The sequence below is a fragment of the Monodelphis domestica genome, chromosome 7, assembly GCF_027887165.1.
Source record: "Monodelphis domestica isolate mMonDom1 chromosome 7, mMonDom1.pri, whole genome shotgun sequence".
NCBI classification, from domain to species: domain Eukaryota; kingdom Metazoa; phylum Chordata; class Mammalia; order Didelphimorphia; family Didelphidae; genus Monodelphis; species Monodelphis domestica.
In genome coordinates this window covers 263,305,314-263,313,372 of record NC_077233.1, presented here as the reverse complement: position 1 = coordinate 263,313,372, position 8,059 = coordinate 263,305,314, and positions in this window count along the sequence as shown.

Sequence of the window (8,059 nt, the reverse complement as noted above, 5' to 3'; positions counted from 1 at the left end):
TAAAAAATGGAATAATATACCAAAATAGAAATGACTCTGTACTGAGAATTCACAGGGATGTCAAAATTAAAGATAAAGAGATTTATTTAGAAAAAAGAATAAATATCCTCCGTCCATTGGGATCCCTCTTGCTAAAATTCTTTGGAGAGGCTTTACAAACCAAAATGGTCCATGCTAAGTCTGGCCAATTTGTAGCCTTTCATTTTATATTTAAAAGTTTCTTTTATAAATTCCACAAGTGAACATGCAAATGCCAAAAAATGCTAAGGAAAATTAATAAGCAATAGTATAAAGGAAGAAGAGGGCAAGCAAAGGCCATTCTCCAGGTCCCAGTGGGAGCTAGGAATGTACAATAAGCTTGAAAATTGGAGTCATTTTGCAGTCATCACCTGTCATGATGCCAGGACAGACAATGGTCCTGTTCAAACAGTTTTTGTTTTGCAACTTAAAGGAGTTAGTCTGATGATAATAAAGAATCAACTGTCTTGTTCTGCTGTCATTCTTCCCTCTAAAGCCCTCCTCTGATGCCTCATCAGGAACAGGAGGTGAGCCGGGGTTCTCAAAGGCCAAGCCAACAGAGGGTGAACTTTAGCCAGCCTTACCAGACTAGAAAGGCTTCAAATCCAAGGCTAGTCAGCACTGGGTAGCAGTTAGTTGAGGACTAATCTCAACAGTCATTTTGACTTTTGTCTTGCTATTGGCTCTCCAAGAGAGAGTGAGGTTGACAACTCTTCAATTATGCCTCACTGAAATCCAACTCACTCATGAGTCAAGATATCACCCTCATGATGTCACTGATCCCCTTGAAAAATGAAGGATGAACAACAACCCTGAAAAGTGTGATAAGACTAGCACTTTCCGGATGTAGCTTCTCCCCTTCTGATTGGCTCCAGCTTCCCTGTTGTCTTCCTAGTCCAGGACCATAAAAGGTCTTAGTCCCCTATAGTCTGGACCTCTCAGACTTGGTGGATGCCTTAGACTACATCAATCATTATAATCTGATAACCTGTTGACCAGACATATTTCAAAATGGATGGCGGAGATGGTCCAAAAAAGATAATAGTCTCTGTACACTTGTTGCATATCCTTGTTGTGTTATGGAAAAGTCAATATTCTCCTTATTAAATGTCAGTGACTTGCCAATGCCTGAACTAGTCAACAGAAGCTTAGTACTAAATAATTGGACACCAGTAATGAATTCACAATGAATTTTCACAAGTGATGCCTTAGAGTTGTTCTGGCAAGCAGAAAACCAGCTCCTCCTCTTTAGATGGACCAAATGATTACTTCCACTTTGTCTCAGCTTCTCCCTTCATTGTTCCCAGGGGAATTACTTTGCCTTAGTCACGGCCTTGACTCTGCCCCTTACTCAGAGTTGGATAGGACCAGTCACTCTGCCAGGAGACAACAATAGGGCTCAGGGTGGAGGTGGTGATAGGTGATGGTGGTGAGAATAAATTTGCCTGAGATTTCTCTCTCTGTGGGTATTAATTCCCCTAATTTACCTATCTTCCTCTGCTCCTTCCACAATTTAAATCTGCCTACTTAGGGCTCAGACACTGCCTAAAGTTCCCATTTTTAACAGGTTTCTTTTTTCACCCTCTTGGGAGGTTTATAATGTCATCAATATCATCATAAAATCACTCATCATTAATATCAATAAGATTTTCTCTCATTTAGTTCAATAATAATATCTAGAACTTATATAGCTCTTGTACATTTGTAAAGTACTTTACAAATATTCTCTTGTTTTATCTTTACAACAACCCTGGGAACTAGATGCTTTTATTAGTCTTATTTTACATAAGAGAAAACAAAGAGAAACAGATGGGATTGGGTTTGAATTTAGATCTTCCTGATACCAAGCCCAGCATTCAATTTACTTTACCGTCTAGCTCTAAGCCCCCAACCAAGATAGAATGCTGGCCACTTAAACAAAAGGTCAGAACTACTTCTATTCCTTTATCATAGACCATTCATTACCCACCCCATTCCCCAAAACACACACACACACACACACACACACACACACACACACACACACACACACACATACAGGAAGACATAAACAGGAACAGTTAGGACCATTTTCCCCAGCTGGCTTTGGTACCAATTAAAACATATAAACAACTTTCAAGAACAGAATCCCTCATCCCCTACCCCACCTGCCCCCACCCCTTAAGACATTTATTCCCTCACACAAAAATGTAAGGAGAAGGGGATGGCTTGGGTATCTTTAAGGGTTTTCTATTTGCATTATAGTTATCTCTATTTGTTTCTAAACACCCTATTTGGCTGTAATCTCCTCGAAGAAAAGGATCCTGTCTTATATAACTTCTATTTCACCTCAGTATCTGTCCTCTGGATGTAGCAGATGACTTAAGAAAATGTCCAGTGAATTTATTTGTTGAATCATAGAATCTTAGGTTTGAGAGAGAGTTTAGATCTTCTCCCCGAGTCTTCTGACTTGGACCTTGTAACTCTCAGTAGGAAAGTCACCTTTTGGTTTTAGGCATATGCAATTACAGTGTGACATCAATAAGAATCTATGCATTGATAGAGAAATGGATTCTTCAGACTTCTGCTCTTGATATATATGAGCAAGTTGTCAGAACTGCTATTTTATTGAATTGCAATTGTGTTTGTTAAATAAAAACCATCAACAGTGTACCACTACAATTACTTACGAGTGATAGACAATGGAAGACAGTCATGTTTATCTAGCCCTGGGAATCCTCTTGTAAACACGTCTCCCGAGGAATGTTTGGGAATCTTTATAACTGCCCAGCATGCACCTGATTATGAAACATTTTTAGTGAACTCTGCTTTAACAATAGTGGCAGAGTACTGACTGTAAGAACAGTTCAATCTCAAGACAGATAATCAACTCATAAAATGATGTTTCTGACTTGCTTTAAAATAGATAGAAATGGGGAAGAGAGACTAGAGAAGGCTGCTTTAGGACCCTAAGTTGAAATTCTGGCCCACAGGGAGAATTAAGTTGAGCCCAGAGTCACCAAGTGGGGTAAATCTAAGATCTGAACCATCATGAGTATGAATAAGATAAATTAGAGACAGAGGTAATAGGAATTATAGAGAAGGAAGTATTAGGAGTCCAGGATATTCAAAGCTGCAGAATTTGGGATGAAGAAGACTGAGAGCTTAGTAATAAATTTTTAAAGATTATGGGAGTGTTACTTAGAGGTCCACAGATGATAGGAAAAAGATCTAGACTGGGTGAAATGAACTTAATTTTTTTTTGGGGGGGTGAAGATGAATAATATATTTATTTGTTATTTTTTAAATTTTATATATATATTTGGTTACAATAATCACTTTATTTCCCTCCCTCCTCTAAGCCCACCCTTCCCACAGCCGACATGCAATTTCATTGGGTATTACTTGTATCCTTGATCAGAGCCTATTTCCATGTTGTTGTTTGCACTAGGATGTTCATTTATAGTCTACATCCCCAGCCATATCCCCTCAGCCCATGTATTCAAGCAGTTGTTTTTCTTCGGTGTATTTACTCCCACAGTATTTCCTCTGAATGTGGATAGTGTTCTTTCTCATAGATTCCTCCAAGTTGTTCAGGATCACTGCATTGCCGCTAATGGAGAAGTCCATTACATTTGATTGTACCACAATCTCTGTGTATAATGTTCTCCTGGTTCAGCTCCTCTCACTCTGCATCAATTCCTCCAGTTCCCATGGAATTTCTCCATTTTATTATTCCTTTTTGCACAATAGTATTCCATCACCAACATAGACCACAATTTGTTCAGCCATTCCCCAATTGAAGGGCATCCCCTCATTTTCCAATTTTTGGCCACCACAAAGAGCACAGCTATGAATATTCTTGTACAAGTCTTTTTCCTTATTATCTCTTTGGGATACAAACCCAGCAGTGATATGGCTGGATCAAAGGGCAGACAGTCTTTTAGCGCCCTTTGGGCATAGTTCCAAACTACCCTCCAGAATGGTTGGATCAATTCACAACTCCATCAGCAATGCATTAATGTCCCTACTTTGCCACACCCCTTCCAGCATTCATTACTTTCCTTTGCTGTCATGTTAGTCAATCTGCTAGGTGTGAGGTGATACCTCAGAGTTGCTTTATTTGCATTTCTCTGATAATAAGAGATTTATAACACTTTTTCATGTGCTTATTAATAGTTTTGATTTTAACTGAAAATTGCCTATTCATGTCCCTTGCCCATTTACCAATTGGAGAATGGCTTGATTTCTTGTACAATTGGTTTAGCTCTATACATTTGAATAATTAGACCTTTGTCAGAGGTTTTTGTAATGAAGATTGTTTCCCAATTTGTTGCTTCCCTTATAATTTTGGATGCATTCGTTTTGTTTATACAAAATCTTTTTAATTTGATGTAATCAAAATAATTGATTTCACATATTTGTGATTTTTTCTAGCTCTTGCTTGGTTTTAAAGTATTACCTTTCCCAAAGATCTGACAAGTATGCTATTCTGTGTTCCCCTAATTTGCTTATAGTTTCCTTCTTTATATGCAGGTCATTCACCCATTCTGAGTTTATCTTGGTGTAGGGCGTGAGGTGTTGGTCCAAGCCTAATCCCTCCCATATTGTCTTCTAATTTTCCCAGCAGTTTTTATCAAATAGTGGATTTTGGTCCCCCAAACTGGGATCTTTGGGTTTCTCATAGACTGTCTTACTGAGGTCATTCACCTCTAGTCTATTCCACTGATCCTCCTTTCTGTCTCTTAGCCAGTACCAAATTGTTTTGATGACCACTGCTTTATAGTATAGTTTGAGATCTGGGACTGCAAGTCCTCCTTCCTTCACATTTTTTTTTCATTATTTCCCTGGATATCCTTGATCTTTTTTTCTTCCAAATGAACTTTGTTATGGTTTTTTTCTAATTCAGTAAAAAATTTTTTGGAAGTTCAATGGGTATGGCACTAAATAAGTAAATTAATTTGGGCAAGATTGTCATTTTTATTATGTTAGCTCATCCTACCCATAAGCAATCAATTTTTTTCCAATTGTTTAGATCTAGCTTTAATTCTGTGGAGTGTGTTTTATAGTTGTGTTCATATACTTCCTGTATTTGTCTTGGCAGATAGATTCCTAAGTATTTTATATTGTCTACTGTGATTTTAAATGGAATTTCTCTTTCTAATTCTAATTCTTTCTAATTTCTAATTCTTGCTGCTGGGTTGGAGATATATAGAAATGCTGATGACTTATGCGGGTTTATTTTGTATCCTTTAACTTTGCTAAAGTTGTTGATTATTTTGACTAGCTTTTTGGTCGACTCTCTAGGATTCTTTAAGTAGATCATCATATCATCCGCAAAGAATGATAGCTTGGTGTCCTTATTGACAATTTTAATACCTTCAGTTTATTTTTCTTCTCTAATTGCTACTGCTAGTGTTTCTAGTACAATGTTAAATAATAGAGGTGATAATGGGCATCCTTGTTTCACTCCTGATCTTATTGGGAAGGTTTCTAGTTTATCCCCACTGCAGATGATGTTTGCTGATGGTTTTAGATATATACTGTTCATTATTTTTAGGAAAGGCACTTCTATTCCTATACTTTCTACTGTTTTCAATAAGAATGGGTGTTGTATTTTATCAAAGGCTTTTTCTGCATCTATTGATATAATCATGTGATTTTTGTTGGTTTGCTTGTTAATATGGTCAATTATGTGGATGGTTTTCCTAATATTAAGCCATCCTTGCATTCATGGTATGAATCCTACCTGGTCATAGTGAATAACTTTTGGTATGACTTGCTGGAGTTTTTTTTGCTAGTATCATATTTAAGATTTTTGCATCTATATTCATTAGGGAGATTGGTCTATAGTTTTCTTTCTCTGTTAATTTGGTAGAACTCCTTCATTGCTTATTCTGTCAAATCATTTGTATAATAATGGGATTAGTTGTTCTTTGAATGTTTTATAGAATTCATTTGTGAATCCATCTGGACGTGGGGATTTTTTCTTAGGGGGTTCTTTGATGCCTTGTTCAATTTCTTTTTCTTATATGGGGTTGTTTAGGTAATCTATTTCTTCCTCTGTTAGTCTAGGCAATTTATAGTTTTGTAAGTATTCATCCATATCACCTAGATTGCCATGTTTGTTGTCATATAATTGGGCATATTCGTTTTTAATGATTGCCTTAATTTCCTCTTCATTAGAGGTGAGGTCTCCCTTTTCATCTTGGATACTGTCAATTTGGTTTTCTTCTTTCCTTTTTTTAATTAGACTGACTAGTACTTTGTCTATTTTATTTGTTTTTTCAAAGTACCAGCTTCTAGACTTATTTATTAAATAAATAGTTCTTCAACTTTCAATTTTATTCATTTCTCCTTTGATTTTTAGGATCTCTAATTTAGTCTTCATCTGAAGATTTTTAATTTGTTCACTTTCTAGTTTTTTAATTTCCATGCCCAATTCATTGACCTATGCCCTCCCTAATTTGTTAATATTAAAATGAACTTTAAAGGAAAAAGGTGGTTGCTGGGAGATGATAGCCCAGGGAAAGTCTAAAAACAACAGTGAAGATCAAGGGGTAGACAAACTCATCCTTCTTGACTATGTATGAAGAAGCTTAAGAGAAGGATCGATCAGTGTCTACGAAGGTGCCAAAGATGTATTATCTTCAAGAGAAAGCTAGATTTCAATGAGAACCAGCAGATGGAAAGAATGTAAGAAGAGATCAAGGAATATAGGATGATAGATTTAGAACTAGAAAGAATATCAGGAGTGTTCTAGTTCAAATGTCTCATTTTATAGATGAGGAAATTGAGGTCAAGAAAATGAGATAGCATTTTATGGTGTAAAGAGTATTGACTTTGGAGTCAAAGGAACTAGGGTCAAGGTCCATTTCTGATGCAACCTATGTGACTTTGGACCAGGCACTTAACCTCTTAGAGTCTTGGTTTCTTCTAAATTGAGGAAGTTGTACTAGATTGTTGCTAAGTTATCTTCATTCTCCAGATCTATTTTTCTACAAGGTATCCCTAAAGTTTTGGTTCTGTTTTAAGCTTTAAGATACACTAAGACTTTTAGGCCACATTGTTACAGTCACTTATCCAACCAAGGTCACACAAGTAGTAAATGGTTGAACTGAGAGTTGGGACTTGAATATATTCTTCTGACTCAAAATCTGACTCTTGGTATCTACCTAACCATATCTGAAGAACTGTCATATGGAAAAGAAATTAGACTTGCTGCTCTTGGTCCCCTGAGGGACAATGGGTAATAGTTTTAGAAAGTTATTTTGGGGGTTGACATCACAAAAATTCATAGAGTTGTCCAAATATATAATAGAGATTGTATCAAAACACAATTTTTGTAATACCTCCTAAGCTAGAATTTTTGTAATGCCCTCACTCATTAGTGCTCCCCCCCCCCCGCTGATAAGACTTTGTATAACTTTTGTACAATCTCTATTGACTTATATGTGCTTGTGTTGTTTACCTCCCTACTTATACCAGATGATGTAAGCTCCTTGAAGGAAGGGACTATTTGTCCTTCTCTTTATAAAACATTTTGCCTTGTATGTAGTAGATATTTAACAAATAGGATGCAGTGGGTCAATTGAATTGAATCAGATCTAATAGTGACTTCCTTCCTACTGGAGAACTTCATGTCATAAGCCAAATGATCACTGAACAGGGTTGTAATGCTGGGAGGGATGAATCTCTGTATTGGTAATGGTTGGACTATATGGCCTCAAGTCTTTTCTTAAATTCTGTGGCTTTTTTTTCCTTTTGAAGATATTTCATTTTATCCAAGTTTGACATTTGTAAAGGGTCTGTTTGATCTAGGGGAATAGGGTTAGACCTGGAAGGCCTTTAGACATCATATGGTACAAAATCCTCATTTTCCAGAGGAGGAAAATGAGGTCCAAAGACCAAGTGACTTTTTTAGGATCACACAAGTAATGAATAACAGATACAGGATTAAAATCCACATTCTCTGATTCTAACACTCTGACTCTAACATTCTGTCATAACAACATTTTTATAAAACACTTATAGTGGAACTTCATTTTATGAGATAACTACA